The sequence below is a fragment of the Phascolarctos cinereus genome, unplaced genomic scaffold (assembly GCF_003287225.1).
Source record: "Phascolarctos cinereus isolate Bilbo 61053 unplaced genomic scaffold, phaCin_HiC Scaffold_3;HRSCAF=262, whole genome shotgun sequence".
NCBI lineage: Eukaryota > Metazoa > Chordata > Mammalia > Diprotodontia > Phascolarctidae > Phascolarctos > Phascolarctos cinereus.
The window spans coordinates 27,060,464-27,083,448 of record NW_027555736.1 but is presented as its reverse complement, the minus strand read 5'-3'; the positions used below and the strand labels follow the sequence as shown (position 1 = coordinate 27,083,448).

At 39.3% G+C, this 22,985-nt stretch overlaps 2 pseudogenes; both read left to right on the top strand.

Moving 5' to 3' along the window:
- Positions 1 to 15,656: 15,656 nt before the first annotated feature.
- On the top strand, positions 15,657 to 19,331 carry LOC110216396 (SWI/SNF complex subunit SMARCC2 pseudogene; annotated as a pseudogene).
- Positions 19,332 to 21,818: 2,487 nt separating this feature from the next.
- On the top strand, positions 21,819 to 22,696 carry LOC110216397 (leucine zipper transcription factor-like protein 1 pseudogene; annotated as a pseudogene).
- Positions 22,697 to 22,985: the final 289 nt, after the last annotated feature.

The following is a 22,985-nucleotide window of genomic DNA, read 5'->3' as shown; positions in this document are numbered from 1 at the left end:
TCATGGAATATTCTAGTTACAATGGGCTTTCAAGATCATACTCTCTAGAGACTACTCTGATCAACAAATGATCCTAGGTAATTCTGAAGGCCTCACTGAAAAAAAAAATATTATCCATTTCCAGAGAAAGGTGATGAACTATTTTCATTATTTGAAATACTTTTTTTTTACATTTTCTTTATTTTCTTGCTTTCTTGCAACATAGATAATATTGAAATATATTTTGCAAGTTTCACACGTATAATTGAAAACATATTGCTTGCCTTGTCAGTGGGTAGGTGGGGGGCTAGAGTGAGAAAATTTGGAATGCAATTTTAAAATGTGTTATGAAAAACAAAGGAATATATAGATAAATCTTTAAAAAAAAATGCGCCTCTTGATTCAATCACTATACCTAATTATATGCAATCTTTTTGCACCAGAAACTGTTTTAGTCTTTTTTTTCCCTTTGCATTCTTATCACCTGACAAATGATAGGTGATTAACAAATGTTTATTGATGATAAAACTCCTCCCTCTCTCCTCTTATTCAATGAAACACTTGGAAATCTAAAGTGGGGGAAACACCTTTATTGTCTCTGCTGTCCTGAGATCTTCTTATTGTGTTCTTGTTAAAATTTACACAAATTCCATACAGAACAAAGGAGAATCATGGAATATTCTATCTATGATGGGCTTCTAGGATCATGCTGCCTAAATCTTTCAATTTATCTAAGATATCCAGTGGTGCTAGTGTCAATGGTAAAACACTTTTTGGCTATACGAGGTATCAAAAAGTAAGACGAACTACTAATTCATGAAAAATTGTGCCAAACTTTGACAATGTCTTCAGGAACTTGCTCATAGTCGATACTTAATAAATCTTTATTGTACTGAATTTAATTGCATCAAAGAAGTACAAAATAAACCACTTGATTTTTTTTTCCACATTGGCTCCCTTCACAAAGAACATATTTCTACTTCATAGGTGCTTAATGAATATTTTATAAATTTAATTAAATAACATTGAATGGCTATATGAGGTCATACAGAGAGTAGATTACTGATAGCTGCCTTTAAGTGAAACTTTATAAAGAATCATAGTTTGAGAGCTAGAAGAGACCTTGGAGGCCATTGAATCCCACACCTTGATTTTATCGATGAGAATATGGAATCCCTAGTAGGTCTATAATATAATGTAATGTAAGTGTTAAAAAGTGGTAGGATATATAAAATGGAGAGTTTGAGAGGGTGTAATTTCTTATACCTGGGGGAGTAAGGGAAAGTAGCAATATTTGAAGGGAGTTTTTAAAAAATATGAAGAAATGTGTCCACCTTGGGGGAGAAAGAATTTTCTTCAGAAAGTTTGTTATTAGTAAATTCATAAAGATGAAGAAACTGAGAGATATATTTGGGGACTCAAAAAGTAGTCCTCTTTGATTGTAGTATAAGTTGTGTAAAGGGAAGTAGAGGCAGAAAAGCCTAGAGATGGCTTAATTTGGGGACAGGAAGACAGAAAGATGTACTTGATTTTTCAGTATGGAATTATTGAAGCATTCTGAGCTGGGAAATGTAGCATGTGATTAGAAAATTAAAAAAGTATTTCAGGAGGCATAACCTGATAATAAATTTTTGGGAGAAAGGAAGAGGGGAGAGGAGGGAGGAGAAATGGAGGGGTAGGATAAAGGGGAGGAGACAGACAGAGATACAGAAAGAGAGAGAGAGAGAGTGAGAGAGAGAGAGAGAGAGAGAGAGAGAGAGAGAGAGAGAGAGAGAGGGGAAGACAGAGATGGGGGGGTTGGATGTTATCTAATCCAACCTCTTAATTTTACAGATTAGGAAAATAAGGTTGAGTGGTTTGCTTAAATTTATACAGGTCATAAGAGATAGGGTAGGTGACCACAAATTGGGAAATCAGCTAAGATAGCACTGTAATAACTGAGGCAAAAGGTAATAATGCACTCAGAAAAGAGTGACTGTGGTAATAGGAATGGAAAGTAGGGAATGGATTTGACTGGTATTTTAAATGTAAAAGGATAGCCAGCATTTAGGAGATGATACAAAATTGCCAGGCATGGGATAAAGAAAATGAGCACTTAAGTATGGCATTGATGTTCTCAGTCTACATCAGGGGAGACGGTGGTAGCACTAGCATGAAGGAAGTCAGGGTAAGGAACATACTTAGTTTTCATAGGGGGCAGGGACAAGATGGATGTTTGCCTCAAGGTACTGGGAGGCTGAGGTATTTTCAAGCCCTCAAGGTGGACATGTCCTTCAGAAGATTGAAAATGTGCATCTTGGGTTCAGGACTACTAAAGCCAAGGGGAGATGTAGGTAGACATCAGGTAGTAGACAAGCAGACATACATGTAATATAATATAAAGATTGACTAATTTATCAAATGTTTCCTTACAGCTCTCCTTAGATCAAGAGCTCAATTTACAATTTAAAATGGAGACCTGGAGATGGAAAGCAATCATATTTGCAAAAGTTTAAATAGTGCTTTTAGGTTTCTAAAGTGCTTTTCAGACATTATATAATTTATCTTCACAACAACCATGGAAGATAGGCATTATTTTTATCTCCATTTTATAAATGAGGAAATTGAAAGAGATACATATTAAGTGACTTTCCCAGAATCACACATCTAACAAGATTTTAGGCAAAATCATTGATTGACAGACTGGCTGAAGGAATTAAACAAGTAAAGGGCATAGAAAAGGAGCAAAAAAAAAGAATAGAAGATCATGAACTGGGAAGGTCAGAATCATGGAAACTAAGAAAAAGAGAATTTGAAGGGAATAGTCAGCAATGTCGAGTGGTCAAGCAAAAGGTGAACTAACAATGGTAGCTGAATTTAGAGATGAAAAGATTATCAGCAACCTTTGTGAGGGAAGCTGTAATAGAATGGGAAAGGTAATGGGCACATTGGAAAGCATTAGAAATTGACTGGATGGAGGACTAGAAGCAATTAATTGAGGTTATTCTTCAATTCAATACTATGTAGTAAACATGTATTAAGTGCCAATTATGTAGGTGCAAGGGTAATGCTTACTACAGATACAAAGGATAAGACAAAAGGCAGTCCCTGACATCAAGGAACTTAAAATCTCATGCTGGAGTGCAACACACAAAAGAAATCAAGAAGGGGATGGTCACTGGGGGCACTTGGTATGATGGCATTTTGTTCCATGGAGTTCAAAACAAGCAAAGCTGCAGATGCAAAGTGGAGAGTGAGCCTGCATTCTATAAAGGAAAGCTTTGGAAGGAGTTTAATGCGCCACCCTCCAGCCTTCCAATGTGAGATAGAGGGAGATGGAAAGACGTTGTGTATCCATGGGTAAGTTAAACAGCATGGCACTCTATTTATAACCTGATCTTGTTTATAGCACCTGGTTGAGCCATCCCACCTGACGGGGAGGGGATTGGGATGAGGGGGATGTGCCAAGAGAGGAAGACCAGGCTTTAGCAGAGAGTCAGTTACCATTGCTCCCAACAGGGACCAAACTTGGATCCTTCACATGCAGAGAGGAGCTCATGACACTTGGAAGGAATTAAGGTCTTGTGACTAGATGAATATGAGAACATAAGTGGAGCAGATAGGGCTAAGAGGGAGAAAATGCATATCTGCCCCCTTTTCTGAAATACAAAGAGAATTGGTAAAAATAAAGTCTAAAATTTGGGATGAGAGGGAAGGAGAGTTGAAGCCTCCCACTCATCACAACAGCTGATCTCTATTGTTTCAGTAAAGTTGGAGAATTTTCTTAGAATGAAACGGGAATTAGGGAGAGTAGTTGGACATCTGAGAGCAATGTGGAAGCTTTGAAAAAAGCCACTGTAGGAAATTTGATAAGGAGCAAAAGAGAAATTGATTTTAAAAAGTACCAAAAAGCAAAATGGAGGGAACAGCTAAGGAGGCAATGGAACTATGGAAATAGTGCTGGATTTTGAGTACTATGTTTTATGTGCTAGACTAGAGTTCTAGTGCTTAGGGCACCTACTTTGGAATCCCAGTTCTGCCAGGTGATACCTGTGGGACTTTGAACAAGTTCTTCACTTCACTGGGTCTCAGTTTACTTATCTATAGAATGAGGTGACTGGATTAGATGATCCCTAAAGTCCCTGCCTTCTCTAAATCTATATATCTAGGTTAGATGGAAAGACCATGTAATAAAACCAACACTTTAAGGCTTTCCCCAACAATATTAGAAGTGAGATAATTAGCAAAGAAAGCAAATGAAGGTCTTCACTGATGTCTGAGGATTGCTAAGGAGGTAATAAGAGAACAATAGCTGTTTCAGGATGTTAAAACCTAGAAACAAGCCCATGAGGTAGATGTCATAGATATTATTATCATTCCCATTTTTAGAAATGATGGTACCTTATAAGGTTCAAAGAATTTAAGAGGACTGTCCATGGTCCTAAAGTTGAGTGTAAGAAATGAGATTTGAGGGGCAGCTAGGTGGCGCAGTACATAGAGCACTGGCCCTGGATTCAGGAGGACCTAAGTTCAAATTTCGCCTCAGACACATAACACTTACTAGCTGTGTGACCCTGGTCAAGTCACTTAACCCCATTGCCTAAAACAACAAAAACCAAAAAAAAAAAAAAAAGGCAATGAGATTTGAAGTCTGATCTTCCTGACTTTTCAGCCTTACTCTCTTATGGGCAAAGTATTGCTAGAAAAGCATCCTTTAAATGAATGAACATGAGCATCATCCTCCAATAAGAAGGGCAAGCATATCTAGAATCCAGCAGATGAATTGAGATCATAAGGGGAAAGGAAAGGACTGGAGATAACTAAAGAAAAAAAAAACTTGGAGAGGAGGATATGGGATATTTAGAAAGTAAGCCAGACTAAGGTTAAGAGATCAAGATTTTGGAGGTAGAGGAATGACAAAAAAAGAAAAAAGAAAAAGACGAGCTCCAAAACTTGAGGCAGTGTGCTGTATTTGATAGACTATGGGCTTGGAATCAGGAATTGCTTATTTTAGTCCCACCTTGAACACATATAAGCTGGATTACAGTCAGCCTGCCAACAAGCACTTATTAACCACTCTGTGTAAGGCATTGTGCTAAATGCCAGGAATAGAAATAAGACAAAAACAGTCCTGGACTTCAAGGAAGTAATTTTCTAATTGTGAAGACAACACGTAAACAATTATATATGTACAGGGTTAATTTGTGGTTATCTCAGAGAGAAGGCACTAGCAGGGTAGAAGACTAGGAAAAGGGTCTTATGGAAGGTACCATTTTAATCTCTCTGGACCTATTTTTTCTTGGGGAAAATAAGGGGGTTGGAGTCAATGACCTCTAATGTCTCTTTCAGTTACAATACCCACCCCCTCACACCCACCCCACCCCCACACACACTCTAGATAGAAAGATAGATGACAGATAGATAGATATAGATAGATACATGTGATACTAAGTATGGCCTGGGTCTGTCACAAAGAAAAGAAGGAAATCTCAATTTAATTATAATTCCCCTTTGACTAAAGTTAATCGAGCTGGATGGACAGTTTGAAACAACTTTCAAATCAGTTGTTATGAAACAGGAGCCAGAAGTGGTTCTTCTTCATGTCCTTTTAATGTATCCCCCTATTGCGTTGCTAATGCACTGTTTAATGGGTCTCTCTCATTTAAATTTTTAGGAAATAAGACAGTCTCCATTAGTGCCTCTTAAGAGAGGGTCTGTCTCTCCAGGAGCCATTAACTATTTGCTAAAGTACTTTAGCATTTGTATAAATGACCACAGTGCCATATATTTTGAATTAAAACAGATAAAACTTGATCACTGAGGATCTGTAATCACCTATTAAAACTCAGCTGATGCCATTCAGGAAAGTCACATAATGATGGGCTCCAATTATTCTTTTATTTTCATTCTTTTAATAGAATACCTTTCAAAACAAAGATATGAGGTCACTGCTATATAAATACTTTCAAACTTAGCACAATCATGCATTAAGTAACACCAAGGCCTACCAATCATGTCCTTCCCACACCATGTCTAAATATTTTTATTGCATAAATCTCAAGTTTGATTTCTTTTTATTTTTTTTAATTCTTGAATCAATGGGTACTTTCTCAAGTTGGCAACAATGGATGCCTCTCTGCTCTTATTATTTAATCGTTTTATTGGTATTGTTTTTGGTTTTACATCATTTTTCTTTCTCAATGGACACACACACACACACCACACACACACACACACACACACCATACTTTTAAAATGGGAAAGGGAAAAAGAATTCAGAAAACCTAAGCAGTGACCCAACTCTCTCTTTGACAGAGTATTAATATCCAATACATAGTCCCATAGTTACCTACTTCTATTAACAAAGAGAGGGAGACAAATTTTCTGAACTCTGCTTTGGAGTCAAGTTTACTTTTTTTTACTCTAATTACCCAGAATTCAATTTCCTTTTTTCTTGCATTCTATTTACATTCTTGCTTCCATTAAAGTCAATAAAGCATTGTGGTATGCTGGGAAAAGCACTGGAGTTGGGGGGTCAGTAAAACCTTGTTTCAAAATTTACCTCAGACATTTACTAGATGTTTTACCCTGGGCAAGTCATTTAACCTCAGAATTCACATCTGTAAAATGAGTATAATAATAGTACTTACCTCACAACTTTACTGTGAGAATCAAATGAGATAATATATTTAAATAATTTTGCATATCTTACAATATTGCTTAAATATTTGCTATTGCAATATATTTCTGGTTCTGTTTACTTGACTGAATCTATTCATATAAATCTGAATTTTTTCTCTGAAGTTTTCATATTCATATCTTATGACACAGCAAAATTACACTTCATTCACGTATCACAATTTATTGATTTTCCAGTAAATGTGGACCTACTTTGCTTCTAGTTGTCATCCCTAGGAAATGATACTATGGATATATGGGGCCTTCTTCTATGTTTTTTACCTCCTTGAGAAATAAACCCAGCAAATGAGTACCTAGGTCATGGACATAAATGCAACTTTCTTCAGAAACATCCAAATTTCTTGTGAGAATATTTGGGAGAAATTCACACTTCTGTCAACAGTACAATAGTGCCCTCCCTTTCCCCAATAACTCCTTTAATTATTGACTATTTCATTTTTCCCAATTATATATAAATATAGCTTTCAACATTCACTTTTCTAAGATTTTTAGTTCCTTTTTTTTTGCCTCTCTTCTCCCCTCCCCAAGACAGAAAATAATCTGATATAGGCTGTACATGAACAATCACACTAAACATATATTCACATCAGTCATGTTGTGAAAGAAGAAGTAGGAACAAAAGGGAAAAAAGGGAAAATAGCATACTTTATTCTGCGTGAAGACTCCATAGTTCTTTCTCTGGATGTGGATAGCATTTTCCATCATGAGCCTTTTGGAATTGTTTTAGAGCATTGTATTACTGAGAAGAGCTAAGTCTATCAAACTCGATCATTGCACAATGTTGCCGTTACTGTGTACAATGTTCTCCTGGTTCTGTTTACTTCACTCAGTATCAGTTCATGTAAGTCTTCAGCAGCAATCATCAAACCTATTTGGTACTCTCTAAGAAATAGAGTAGTGGATCTGGGGAATAGTTTAGGTACAGAAGACACAGTAGTCACTATCTAACTTTTTGATAAACCCAAAGACTCCGGCTTCTGGGATAAGATACTCACTATTTCACAAAAAACTACTGAGAAAACTAGAAGATAGTGTGTAACGTCCTCGTTACTCGAGGAGGGCTGCCTGGGTCATACTCACCTGCAGTCTCAGGGCGTCCCCGGTTAACGAAGGAGTGGAGTCGACAGAGAGGTGTCATTTCAAACAGTTTATCCAGCCATTAGCTCGAGTGAGTAAGCACTAGAAGCTAGTTCTGTCTTGTGCGTTGCTCTGCTTCAACCCACTTAATACTGGAAGAGCCGTCCCTATGAGAAACCCGCCTCCCCAGGCGGAGTCCCATGGAAGGAGGAGGTGCCCTGGGCACTCAGCACACCGTGTTGTAGCGCACTGCCCACTTCCTCTTGACAATAGCCTAAACTCACCTCCATAACGGAGGGAGGAGGTGCCATGGGAGTTCAGCACACTCGATGGTGCACTTCCCAGTTCCTCTTGGCATCCAGCCTTACTCACCTCCAATCTGGCCCCTTTCTGGTTCAGCATGTCCCTCACAATAGTGTGGCAGAAATGAGGCATAGACCAATGGCTTAAATTGTATACCAAGATAAAACATCAAAACAGGTATGTGATTTAGACATAAAGGGTGGTACCATAATCAAATTAGGAGAACAAGGAATAGTTTGCCTGTCAGATCTGTGAGAAGGGAAGAATTTATGACCAAACAAGAGATAAAAGACATTATGAAATATTTTACTTTTTTTAATGTCTTTGCCAATTTGTTAGGTGAGAAGTAGAATGTAATGGTTGTTTTGGTTTTTATACTTCTCATTATTTATAATTTGAAGCTATTTCTGTTATGGTTGTTAATGGTCTCATAGTGTTTTAAATTTTAGATGTATCACAGCTACTGATAACTCCCCAAGCTGTACAAAAGAATAAAAATATTTTAAATATTTGTGATTTCTTCACTGTAGTGTCTTTCTTTGCTGAGGCAGATATCCACTCAACTCTAGGTTGTTAATTCCTACACAGTAACTTGTGTCATGTAGAAATTAAATTGTTTATCCAGGACTTCCCAGATAGTGCCAAAAGTAGGTCTTCACAGTTTTTCCCCATAAAACTATCAATTCCAGGGGTGGGGAAATTCTTTTATGAAGGGGATTTGTTCTGTGAACTTTGGATTTAGTGAAAGGGCCACATTTGAGGACCTAGAGGGCCACATGTGGCCTTGAGGCTGCAGGTTCCCTACCCTTGAATTAGATAATACATCCTCTAAATATAAATAAATAAATAAACAAACAAATAAGAGGTGTAAATGTTTAGTAAAATGCATATTAATTATCTTTTTATTCAGTAATTTCAGATGGTTAGTTCTGTAGATTCATTGTTTCTTGAAAACTAACATGAAGTGATTTCAAACATGCTGAAAAATACTTCAAATTGCAAATTTTGTCATTTAATTAAAATACAATTTCAATGTGGTCTTCAAACTTTTCTATTTAAAACAATATTCCAAATGTACTTATGTGTTTATTTTTCCTAACCTGTTGGGAGCAATGGAAAAAAAATAGTTCCAGTGTCAAAATATTTCAATTCAAATGGTTCTGCCTGTGTGACCTCTGCGGTAAGTCATTTCACCTTTATGAACTTCAGTTTCCTCACTTTGTTAGGGCAGTGTCAAATGTATCTTTACACTTGATGAGTAAAGGGGTTTAGACTAGATGTCCTTAGACATTCCTTCCAGGCTTGTATTCATGCTGCTATAACTGATTTCCCCTTTCAAACATGTCCTGGTCTAAAAGCTAAAAGGCATTGAAAATAAGTCCTTAGCAAAGTATGGGATGAAATGCCTGTAGTTTGAATGTTGAGGGGGAACAAAAGGACTGGGCAGTCACAGAGAGAATAGAAGGAATGGAGAATAGACAACCTGAGATTCTCCAAGGCTCAAGTGAAATTGTAAACTTCCCGAGCATTTGGAAACTGCACTTGTAATTGATGCTGGATGACTCAGTGGGGGATTCCCAGCATTTCCCCTACCCTTCTTCAAAGACAAAGTCCAATTTTTTTTTCCATTTAGAATTTCTTCCTACCTGCCAAGTCCAGAAGTTCCAGCTGCCTCCTAAATCATTTTTTTTCAAGCACTTCTTCAGACTGTGCAAACAGTTGAGTTAGCCTTAAGGTTAACTCATTTTATTTCAAGACAGCAGATATTTATTAAATCCCAAATGTATGCAAAGCCTTGTGATACAGTAAGCGAAGAATATTGATAGAGATGTTGGTCACACACAGAAAAAAATAGTAAACAGTTATTAAGTTTAGAGATACAAGAGATTTTAGGAACATGAAGGAAAATCCCCTCTTCTTAATGAGGAAAATGGAGACATCGAGAAAGAAAATAATATGTCCAAAATCACACAGTAAGTGGTGGATCTACAGGGCAAATCTTAATGTTCTCACCCAAGAAACTGTGTTCCTTTCACTCTCGTGTCCCCACTTCTAGGTTTAAAAAGTTCAAGAATTGAAAAGAAAGGCAAATCCCATATTGTCTTCCATCCAGTTTGGTGGCTTTGTTGTTAAAGTTACAATCTTTTTTATCCAATGATTGCTTTAATTCAACAAACTCATCATAGAAAGGCATTGTGAGGGAGAGAATAGAAAACTGAACTCAAAGTCAAGAAATCTGGATTCAGGCAATGCCTCTAACACACTCTGGCTACATGATTCTGGGTGAATGAGCACCAGTCATTACTCTGGGCCTCGCTATAACACATTCGCATATGGAAAAGGTGTTTCCTCACCTAGAAATTCCCCACATCAATGAAATTATAGACTTATTTCCTAGCACTGTGTATCAGATATTATGAGGGTGTTTTTTTTTATTTTGGTAGGGTCTTCTGATTTCATTGGTAGTGATAACTCTCAGTGAGAGTACTCCTTTTACTAATACAAATCAGTACCTTTTCTTTTATTTACATTTTTAGAGTTGCCTGGGGGCAGCATCTGTGAGGTAGAATGTGAAGCCATGTATTCTTGAGTCCAGTACTGCCCCTCTAACCCTCATGCCATGTGGGTGGCATCTCATGACCAGAGCTTATGCTAGATCTTTGCTTCCCTAGACTAGTGCCTCAAACTTTTTTTTTTAAATCTTCTCTTATGGACACTTAATATCCTCATAGTTTTTACTAGAACTAGGGAAAAAAAAGCCCTGAGAGATCATTTAGAAAAATATATATGTGTGTATATTAAAAGAGAAGAAAAGAGAGAAAGAAGAATTAAATTCCATGAAGACCAATTATGGGCTACCAATCAGATTTATTTTTCTGATTTTTTATAAAACAGTGCTACTACCTTTCCTGATTCTGCCATCCATCTTGAATCACTGTTTCACTTTTGATGTTGTGTTCCCATCGCCTAGTACAGTGTTTGGCATTTAGTAAATGTTTAATAAATTCTGTCTTCATCCACTCATTTATTCATTCACTCACTTACTTAGCTTGTGGCAAAGTGGATAGAATTCTGGGCTTAAAATCAGAGTATTCTGTTTAATTTCTACCTCAGATATATATTAGTTTTATGACCATCATCAAGTCATTCCCTCTTTCAGCCTCAGTTTTCTCTTCTCTAAAATAATGTGTGTGTGTGTGTGTAGATGAGCTGACTTCTAAGAAACTTCCAGCTATATATCTAGGATACTGATTCAGCATAAGTTCCCTCAAATTCTATTGCCCTCCCATCCAATCTTACCTCCTATCCATTCTGTATATTTTCTGTACATATCTTTATACTGTGGATACATGTTATATTTCCCCCTGTAGTGTCAGCTTCTTGAGGGTAAGCATTGCTTTCCTTATCTCTTAGTATTCCAAGTGCTTAGCACAATGCTTGAGACACAGTTTGGTTTTAACTAATGCAAATGACTGCTTAGTGGATTAATAAAGTTGAGAAACCAGTAATGCAGCAAAAGAAGAAGGATTTACATTGAGATATAGATCTTCTCAGATAACCAGTATATTTAAGAAGAAAAATGAGTTGCCAGCCTAAGGGTGATATGTTTCACTCACTTAAAGTTTTCAAGGATCTGATCTAATTCAACCCAACATACTTGTCATTCACTTCCTTCTATGTTCCAGGCATTATACTAGGTTCTGGGGATTAAAAGATAAAAATCAGAGACGAGGATAAACAAACAAAAAATCAAATCACATAGAAACAAACAATAAAAACATCTCCTGTCCTCCAGCTTCTATGAGGTACTCCCCTCTATTGATACAGATTGTATTCCTTTATGAACTGCTAGTACCAAGAAGTATCAGCATGTAGTATCCAGTCTTCTGATGAAGAGATTATCTGTATTCCACTGTATGATCATTAGCTGAGAGACATGTAATCTGTCCTTATCAGGATTCATTAAAAAAAAAAAGTACTGAATTTGGAGGCAGGGGACTGGTCTGTATTACTTTGGACAACATAACTTTTCTGAACCTCAGCTTTCTAGTCTATTAAAGATGGGGGTTGGACTCTCTGACCTGTAAGATTCCATCCCATTCTAAACATATGATACTATGACCAGGCTTTTCTGCACATGCATCCCATCATGTTTAGGTTTTCTGGAGTTTGTTCTCCCCTGGGAGAGTACAGAGCAACTTCCACATCCCAACATGGCATCAGAAGAACACTTTGGTAGAGGGCCCATAAAAACAACTTCAGCCCTTGTTTTATGTAAACCTTTGAAATACTTGTTCATGGTCATAGATTTATCAAGACTACGTTTGACCCTGAGGGAAGAATTAGATAAATGTTACTCCCACTGTTCATTAAAGACGTAGGGGTCTTTGATTTCAGTAATATTGCATAAACCATCATACATTGTCATTGCATTGTTTAATTTGCATGATTTTGTTTCTTAAACATTTATTACAAGTGGAGGTCACCTGAGGAGAAGAAGGGAAAGGATGATTAATAAAATAAACGTGAAGTCATATTCAAATGGCATCCATTCTTAAAATGAGCCAACAAAATTGAATTAGTAGCACACCTAGTTTCCAGACGTTAATGAACACTTAGGCTAACAGACTAAAGATTGACTTGGTAGGGAAACAAATGCCAATCAAAGTAGTGCTCCTTCCAACAATTTTATTTTGTAATATAATTGTAGTTCATTATGTTCTCTTATCAGTGAGGATGTCACATAGAGCTTCTGATATGAAGGATACAGAATGTCCTTCTAAGTGCATTAAGCCCCAAGATAGGAATAGTCCACTTCCAGAGGTGGTACCATTTCCAGTTGAGTAATATGTGGAATTCCAAAGGACAATTCAAGGCAAAGCAGCTATCTCCCTTATCTGGCATGTATTACATGGAAAAAGCACGGAGCAGGCCATGTGGGGAAAGGCCACTAGTCACAACCCAAGTGTTTTGGAAAAGAAAGAAGCTCCTACCTTTATGATTTAGGACAACAAAAGCGAGCCTTGCATCTGTCCATTCCCTAAATAGGTTTGGTTGCCAGGAAGAATTTTAATCCCAGCCTTCATGTAAAGGCAATTGCTGCTTCTAAGGAGAAAAATGGCCTGGCTTTGAAGTAGAGGGACATCAGAGAAAATCTACAATAATATGAGAATGGAGATACAGAAAATGAAACAAACAAGCTCATTGATGATGGATTCTAACAAGATGAAGTGAGGGTCAGGGAGAGCGGACTGAGGGCAACCCACTGGGTTTTTGGATGGAATTCAGCATCCCCAACAGTTACAGTCAAATACAGTACAGGTGGGTTCTTATGAGGGAAAATTGTCTGGATCAAATAGTTCCAGCCACTAGGGACATGGAGTGGTGAGTTCTGACCCTGAGGTGTAGGTCATTTTTAGGGACTGGTACTGACTTATGCTAAGGGAGAACACTTTATTGATCAGTGGATAATTGATAGTCAACCTCCTTGCTGGCAGGGAAAGGGCTTTGGGCTATAATTAGAGACAATACTTTGACATGATGACTCAGGGGATTTGAGTGAATCCAGGGCTTTTTCATTTGGCAGGAAAGGCAGCTACAGAATTCCTTACAGATGGAAATATATGAGAGTTTGTCAGGAAAACTAAATTAAATCAATCAGCAATATTTATTTTGTTCCTACTGTTTGCCAGTAAGCCCTGGGAACACAAAGAACAAAGAGAAATAGTCACTGTCCTCAAGGATCTTGCATTCTATCAGGAAAACTAGCATATGAAGATATAGGTAAATACAAAAGAGATTTGAGATAAATATAAACTTATTTCACAGGAAGAGTGCAAGTAACTTAAGGGTGGTATAGGAAGAGAAAGTCTTCATTTCTATATGTGAGTAATAGTTGTTGACATATGTGTATAAGTACTGAAATTCCCTGGGAAAGCCCCAATATATCATGAAGTTGTCTATCCATTTGTAGAGTGATACAAACAGAAAGACTGGTTGATAATTAATCAGATACCCAGAGGTCCTTGAAATAAGCAATTACTTGGCAGCTTCAATTTACTTGAAGATAAGCACCCACTAGTTGCATGAGGTCCCTAGATACCTAGAGGCCAATTATGTATTAATTTGTCTACCTTGGTGAGGTTGATGGTGCTCATTGCTCATTTTGTTTGATTAAGTCTTGGAGAGCTTAGAGTCATTCATGTCCAAAGTAGAAGAGAACCATTCAGATATGTTTGGTTATCATTGTCCTTGGGTTTGATTTGTTTCACCATTAAAAGAGATTAAGATTGTTATTGTGAATTCCATGTTATGCCTTAAGAATGCCTTTTAAAAATAGTGTATAAAGCATTCTCTTCTGTAGTGTAATGTAGAATCTCCATATCTGCTTTGTTTATTTGTTTGTTTGTTGTTTTTTCCTTAATTCTTTGAATTTTGGACTCCAGAATGAACCTGTAAGACAGTCAACCTAGACTTCAGGCTTAAAGTTTTGTAGATTGTAGCATGGACCCTACCCCTCTTCCCCTCAGTGAGTTACCTTTTCTATCTATAGTGATTGCTTTAGTGGTTATGCATGGAAGTGCCCTCAGAAAACCTCTGTAATTATTGTTCCCTCCTTTTCATAATTTCTACTCCTTCTCCATTCCACTATTGCTGCTGTTCTCTCTTCCCCCTCCTCCCCATGGCACATGATGAAGACAATGATGACAGAAACAAAAATTAATAATGATAACAAATATTCATATTGTGCATAAAATGTTATAAGCACTTTATATTCCTCATCTTTTCTGATCCTCACAACAAATCGATGGATTAGGTAGTTGCTAATATTAAGCTCATATAGAAAGAGGCACAGAAAAACTATACAACTTGCCTATGGTCACAGATCTAATAAATGCTAGAGACGTAATTTGACTTCAAGTCTCTGATGATTGTAAGTCTAGCACTTCTGTACTAGGAATGAATGGTATATAGCTAAAGGAGAAATAATAATAATAATAATAATAATAATAATAAACCACTAGGTTAAACTTCAGTAGAATATCAACTAGATACTTACTTTCTGCTTCTCAGCTTTCTCTTATATTCAAGGAGTGCAATACCCGCATCTTTCTGTCTCCTCTTTTTTTCATTGTCCTAAAGTACATTAATTGAATCTTTCCTCTGCATCACTCCCTATCTTTATTTTATATATTTGTGTACATGTCATGTATCTCATATACATAATATATAAATTCTTTGAGATCAGGTACTTTGTAATGTGTAATATTTGTTTCACATCTATGTCTTTCATATTACAGGTTTATTAAAATAATTGAATCATAATGATACAATACAGATAATACATACATGCAATAATATAAATAAAATTCTGTGAAAATTATAGAGATTCATGATATCGATACTTTGATAAATTTGTAATTTCAGCTTTCTAGATACTGCCTCCCTGCATGCAAAAATACAGTACTTATACCCCCACCCTTTCTCCTTTTTTGTCATGTCCACCCACAGATCATAGACAGATTATCTTCCCAGAGAAAAAGAGGTTCCAGGGTGGTGATGGCGAGAGGTGGCAGCGGGGCAGCTGGGGAGTGGGGGGCGGGGAGAGCCAGGAGAAGATGGCAATGGGGAAGTAGGCTAGAGGCCCCAACATGAAGTACTACCAGGCTGCAGAACACTTGACCCAGTTTGACAACATGGAGCTCTGCCTCAGCAAGAACTGCAAGAAGTACATCCAGGTTAAAACACCCACTAACAAGTCCTTGTCTGGCCTAATGGTACAGTTGCTACAGTTCAAGGAGGAGGTGTTTGGCAAACATGTGAGCAATACACCATTTGCCAAGCTTCTGAAGAAATGTTTTCTAGATTTAAAGCAGAAGGTTCCCTATGTTATATCCTTGCTTACACGTGCTTACACAGTCACGAGTGTTATGATTTCCAGAATCCATACCAAAGTGTGGAAATATTCATGACCATTGAGAAGCCCCTTGTGCAGAATAACTGCTTGGCTTGACCCAACATTTTCTTACACCCTGAGATTGACCTTAAGTTGCTACAATGACTATCAAAAGGCATCAGAGAACAGTAAGTGAAGATAAGAACAATGCCTCCCATATAATATGCCCTGTTTCTGGGAACCTGGAGGAAGAGAAGTGGGTATGGCGAGTCATGAAGGGGGACAAACAAGTTCTTTGGCACTGAGACCACTATCCTGACAGTTACGGCACCGAGTTCCAGCACGTGAAATTGAAGCTTCTGTGGAAGATGAACCCACCCCTGCGAAACCAAGGACGATTCATGCCAAGTGGATTCTGGACACGGTTATTTTCAAGGAGTGGATGAATGAAGAAGACTATGAAGTGAACGATGGCACAAACCCTGTGTCTCACCAGAGAAGATCCCAGCTAAGACATTGATAGATGAGGCGAACAGGCCATATTCAGACAGGCGGGACAGGAAGGGAAGGCACGACGAGAAAAGAACGTCTTCTCCCTCCCCTTCTCCAATCCCTGAAGCCAAAAAGAAAAATGCAAAGAAGGGACCCTCAACACCTCATACAGAGTCAAAGTGTGGACATCGAGAAGAAGAGCAAGAGAATTGGACCAAGGACATGGGTGAGCCCTCACCAGTGCCCAAGGTGGAGGAAGTGACACTGCCCAAGACAATCAATACCACAAGGGACTCAGAGTCATCACCAGTTAAAGGAGGCACCATGACTGATCTTGATGAATAGGAGGGTGAAAGCATGGAGACCACAGGCAAGGAGGAGGATGAAAACAGAACTGGCAACAAGGACAAACACACAAAGATCTCTGACCTTCATGAAGACAATGTGACCAAACAGACTCATCACATCGTCATCCCTAGCTATGCGGCCTGGTTTGACTATAATAGCATCCACACTATTGAGAGGGAGGGCTCTGCCAGAATGCTTCAATGGCAAGAGCAAATCCAAGACCCCAGAAATCTAGCTGGCCTATCAAAACTTCGTTATTGATACCTATCAACTGAACCCTCAAGAGTACTTCACCTCCCCTGCCTGCCACTGAAACCTAGCGGGCAATGTCTGCCATCATGAGGGTCCATGCCTTCCTGGAACAGTGGGGTCTAATCAAATACCAGGTGGATACAGAGAGCTGACAAACTCCCATAGGACCCTCACCCATTTTTCACTTCCATGTGCTAGCTGACATATCCTCAGGGCTGGTACCACTGCAGCCCAAGGCACCCCAGGACTGCCAACAAAGCTGGGCAAAGAGGGAAAGAGCTAGATGACTTGGTACTGGAGACAGCTAAGGGAAAGCCAGAGCTGCAGACCTCAGCTTCCCAGCAAATGTTTAACTTTGCTGACAAAGACAAAGAGAAACCAACAGACAGGCAGGATTTTGGACTGTGGACATATATGTACACCAAAAAGAACGTAGCCTCCAAGAGCGGAGCTGCAGCCAGTGCAAGCTGTGAGCAGACAAGACAGGAGACACTGCCTCTTCTGGAGGCACTGGAAATGTACAGAGATGACTGGAACAAGGTATTGGAACATGGAGGGAGTTGCAAACAGGATAAATGCATACTGCACTTCCTCCATTTGCCCATTGAGGTACCATACTTAGAGGACTCAGAGCCCTCCCTGGGGCCCCTTGCCTACCAGCCTAGTCCCTTCAGCCAGTCTGGTAACCCTGTCATGAGCACTACTGCCTTCCTGGCCTCTGTGGTTGATCCTTAAGTGGCTTCAGCTGCTGCCTTGGAACAGTTCTCCAAGATGAAAGAAGAGGTTCCCACAGCCCTGGTGGAGGTCCATGTTCACAAGGTGGAGGAAGCAGCCAAAATGGCAGCCCAGGCAGACCCATCCTTTGGTTTGGTGAGCAGTGGCATTGCAGGAGCCACCTCTGATGAATGTGATTGGATTGAAGAGAGTGGGGCTGATGAGACTTGGGCAGAAGGCCAAGTTGCAGAGGAGAAAAAAGAGCCTAAGGAACGATGGGAAGGAGGTGTCATCACAGAGGAAGAAGTAAAGGATAAACCAAGTGAAGCACCCAAAAAGGAGGAAGAAAAGGGGAAGGAAGGTGACATGGAGAAAGAGTTGGAGAAGGGTGATGGGGGACCGCATGACTGACCAGGAAAAAGAAAAGCGGCAAAAGGAAGGGCAGGAGCTGGTCCTAAAAGATGTGGGTGAGGCCGAAGGTGAGAAGAAAACCAAGGCAGAGCAGGACATTAGCAAAGGCAACTCTGCATTGTAGCCACTGCTACCTTGGCAGCGGCTGCTGCAAAAGCCAAGCATTTGGCTGCAGTTGAAGAGAGGGAGATCAGGTCCCTGGTGGCACTGCTAGTGGAGACTGAGATGAAGAAACTAGAGATCAAACTTTGGCACTTTGAAGAGCTAGAGACTATCACGGACCATGAGTGCGAGGCCCTGGAGTACCAGAGGCAGCAGCTCCTGGCCGACAGACAGGCCTTCCACATGGAACAGCTGAAGTACGCAGAGATGACGCCATAGCAGCAGCATTTCCAGCAAATGAACCAACAGCAAGAGCAGTTCCCCCAAACTTACCCCCTGACTCCCAGGCAGCACAGCCCCAGGAGCCTCTGTGCCACTCCCTGCCCACAGCTTGGCTGTGGCTCCACCCTCTCAGGTCCCTACTCCTGCTAGTACTGGGGCCCCTCCTGGCTTGGCCCCCATTGACAGATGGGACAGATAGGGTCAGCTTCAGGGTCACAACAGCTACAACCAGCTGGGCACAAGTCCCCAGCCTGGGACAATTCTGCCTGGAACACGCCCCACTGGACCCCACGGTGCCTCACTGTTCTCTTGCCAACAAACTGCTTCCTCAATGATACCAGGGGCAGTGCCAGGCAGTGGGCACCCAAGTGTGGCTGGTAATGTTCTTTTGGGTTTGCTTTTCAGCATTCCACCTCTTCCTCTTCTTCCTCCTCCATCTTCCATCATCCCATTTAGTATCCTAGCTGATTCCATCAATAGGAACTTCCCTCCTCCTCCTAAACGGCATGGGCATCACCACCATCTTCCATTTGTCCCAGAAACCCTCCCCTCACCTAACCTGCCTGTGTCCATGGTGAGCCCTCTGCATCCTAACCAGCCAGCGACTACCACCAGGCCATCCTCCTTGCTTCTTAGGCCAGTCATGTGATCCGTTGCAGCCCTGAGCCCTGCTATTGGGGCAGCTGTTCAGGGCCACTTCATGCCCAGTGCCAGCCTGCTCTCTGACCCAGGTACCCCAATATCCCTAGAGCCCCCAGCCCAGCCACAATCACACCCAGTTCCACCTTTGCAGTGAGGAGCCAGAAGGATACCTCTTCTCTGCCCATTACTGGTTTGGAGATTTGGCCTCCTGGAACAGCCTACCCACCCCAAAGGACAGAACATACTGCTACCCCCATCCCCCTTTACCCGTTGGACATCTCCCCAGCCTCAACCGACCATCACTATGTAAGGAAAGTCTGTCTTTCCCATCCCCCACCATGTGTGTGCCTCAAAGACACAATGTTTATATCTGATTGTATCAAGACTTTTATTTAAAAGGGATTACTAATGTCTGGGGAAGGGGATAGGAGGTGAATACTGTACTAGAGAAGAGGGGCTAGTAGGAAGGTACTGGGTGTGGGTATTCATACCAGGTTCTGATTAACCACTTCTTAAGGGTATATCCCCCTCTTATTGAAGCTTTCTGGAATTTTTTAAAAAAGATAAATTCAAAAACACTTAAAAAAAGGAAAAAGAGGTTCCCCTGTGCTATTTTAGTAACAGGCAGTTATCAATGTACCATGGGAGCTGCCCATTGCTGCTTTTTTTTTCCCCCACATTCTCACTATGTGACAAACTCATTTCTCTATCTGTTCTTAATTATTTTGGATTATACCTGAGAGATACTAGAAGGAGCCAAGTGCCAAGAAACCCTGGTTTTCACTCTCTATCCTTTCACTTTACCAGCTGCATTCTTTGGACAATCTTAGACATTGTCTAGTCACTCATTTATTTTACAGATCAGAAAATTGAAGTCCAGAGAGTTGACTTGAGCAATATTATGAGAGAGACAGAGACAGAGACAGAGACATTGACAGAGACAGAGAGACAGAGGAAGACAGAGAAAGATTAGACAAAGACAGAGAGACAGACAGACAGAAGAAACAGAGGGACAGAGACACATAGATAGAAGAGGCAGAGGGATAGAGACAACGACAAAGAGACAGAGACAGAAAGGCAGACAGAGACAAAGATGAAGAGACAGAGAGAGGCAGACAGACAGAGAGAATAAGAAAGACAGAGACAGAGAAAACTAGATAACAAAACAAATATGCCATACAATACCATACCAGGCTTTTATGTAGCACTTTGGCATTTACAAAGTCCTTTCCTATCTTATCTATCTATCTCATCTTATCTATCTATCTCATCTTATCTTATCTTATCCTATCTTATCTTATCTTATCTTTTCTTATCTTGTCTTATCGTATGCTGTCCTATCCTATCCTGGGCCAACCAGGAAGACAAAGGAAAGGAGACTTATCTGTGGAGAGATAAAGAGGAAGCTTAACTTAAAGTATCTACTGTTTTGAAGGACTGACCCTTCTGTGTAGTTGTGGAGGGATATGAGCTGGGGAAAAGATGTATGCCCCAATATATCACTAAATTTTTTTGTGCCTTTTTTGTTTGTTTTTTAGGAGTCCGAAGCACATCCCGGAATGAAGCCACTACTCCCACTGCAATGGCCAGAGAGGGTTAGGGCAGAGGTGCAAGGAGGAAGTGTGAAAGACTACAGAACTACTGGGACCTGTAAACTTCATACTGTGGGGGCAAAGTCATGATCACCCCAATCTGGTTGTGTCTTTAGCTGAGGACAGGATTTATACCCAGATATCCTTACTGATATCCAGGATTCATTCCACTGTATTATGACATATGTCCCCCAGAACCTATCATGATACATTCAGAAAATATTTGATAAATACTATTGAATTGTACTGAATTAGAATCAATTGTACTTTTCAAGGGAAAAAAAGCTTTATTTTTAGAAATGAGTAACTACTAAGCCTTTTCCAGGCTGTTTTATTTTATATGAGATAAAAATAATTTTTACACATGGAAAATCTCATTCTTGACCTCATTTGCAATTAGGATCAAACAAGAGATTTAAAATGAAATCAAGAACACAATATTTATTATTTATGGTCTGTTATTGAAAGTTTATAATCCTCAAAATAATTCAATTTTCTGCTCAGCTTGTCTTCCAATCCATACAATAGGATTTTAATTTATTCTTGTTAGTAAGCATTAAAATGACAGGGCCAATGAAGCATTCATTTTTCAGTTTACCTCTCTTTGAATCATTATCAAAAGCACTAGGGAAATGGGCATAATCTAATAAACAATTCAAATATCAAAAATATACTTTCTGTGATAAATGAGGAAACAAAGATTTCTGACTAAACTAGCCATAGAGAAGTTTGGGGGGGAAATTGTTCTGTCCTCAGAAAAGGCTCATTTCCTCAGTATAGAAATTAAGAAAAAATGGTTTCTCCAGAAAGATTTTGAAGTCCAATGCCTGCAGTTTGCATATTCCCCATCAATGTCATCCTAGAAAAAAATTGCTGGCTGGCTTGGAGTGATTTAGAACAGACATATTCTCCAGCTGTCACACAACCAGGGCCCTCCTGAAGAATGGCAGTCAGTTTGTAATTCAAGAATCAGAGCAAAGCAGAGGGAGATGAAGGAGAAAATTGGAAAATCAATTGGAGAATTGGAAAATCATTACTATGATTAAAAAAATCTGGAATTGGAATTGAGTCTAAATCATCACCATCAAAACAAAATGATAATTACACGTGTTTTGCTCATTCAGAAAGAGGTTTCAGGATCAAGACTGTAGATTCCTGCTTCCGGGATATCAAGAAGAGCAAACTAGTAGATGACACCTTCACCATTGATGGAGAAACCCAATTTCTGAATGAACTACAATCTGTGCTTCATAGTGAAGTAGAGTCTGAGTTCATCAGTATTTCCTATACCAATATGTGGCTTCTTTGGCAGCTGTTTTTGCAGGTGAAGAAGTAGTATCTAAAGCTAAGAGACGGACATTTCAGAGCTGGGAAATTGAGAATCATTAGAACAAATTGGAGAATTTGGAAAAGCAGAATTTACCACTTCAAAAAAAATCTAATTCAGAGAACATGAAGTCAGAACATCAGAGGTGCTAAACAATGACCTTATAAGACTTCAGGAAAAGAATGAAAAATTGAGATCAAGGGTAAAGACCATAGAATTTCAGGCTACAATGCATTGGATGAGAAATCAAAACCAGTGCTAGTGCTCAGAGAGTTATAGATTGTCCAGGGAGATCAGGTGACAATAATCAGATCAAAGGATATTAGTGACTTGGAAAACATGGTTGCAGCCCAGAAGAATGAGTTTCAGAAGACACTGAATGATACTACTGAAAATCAGAAGACTTTGGAGGAAAATTTAGTGTCAATAAAGCATGACCTACTTAAGATCCAGTAACAGTTGAATGTGACTGAAAAGGAACTGGACAAGAAGTTCCAGCAGAACATGGCATATCACGGCCTAAAGGAGATTCTTATGAAAAAGAATGAGCAAATTAAAGATATGAGGGAAAGGCTCTTACAATGTGAAATAGAAAATTAAGGAATATGAAAATTCTGTGATCATCATTAAAATTTGTTGCTAATTTTGTTTGGTTTCTTTCCCATTGCCTGTCCTTCAATTTTGTCAGTTATTACTAAGGTCTACTAAGGAATTTTTATCTTCTGGGAAAAGTCAAGCCTGAGACCGTTCTCTGTAAAATTAGCGTTTTTATAAACTGTTCACCTGAGTATCACCAAAGATACAAAAAAAAAAATCAACCAACAAACGTTTATTAAACAAGTGTTACGTGCCAGACACCATGGAAGTTACAAATGCAAAGGTAAATTCC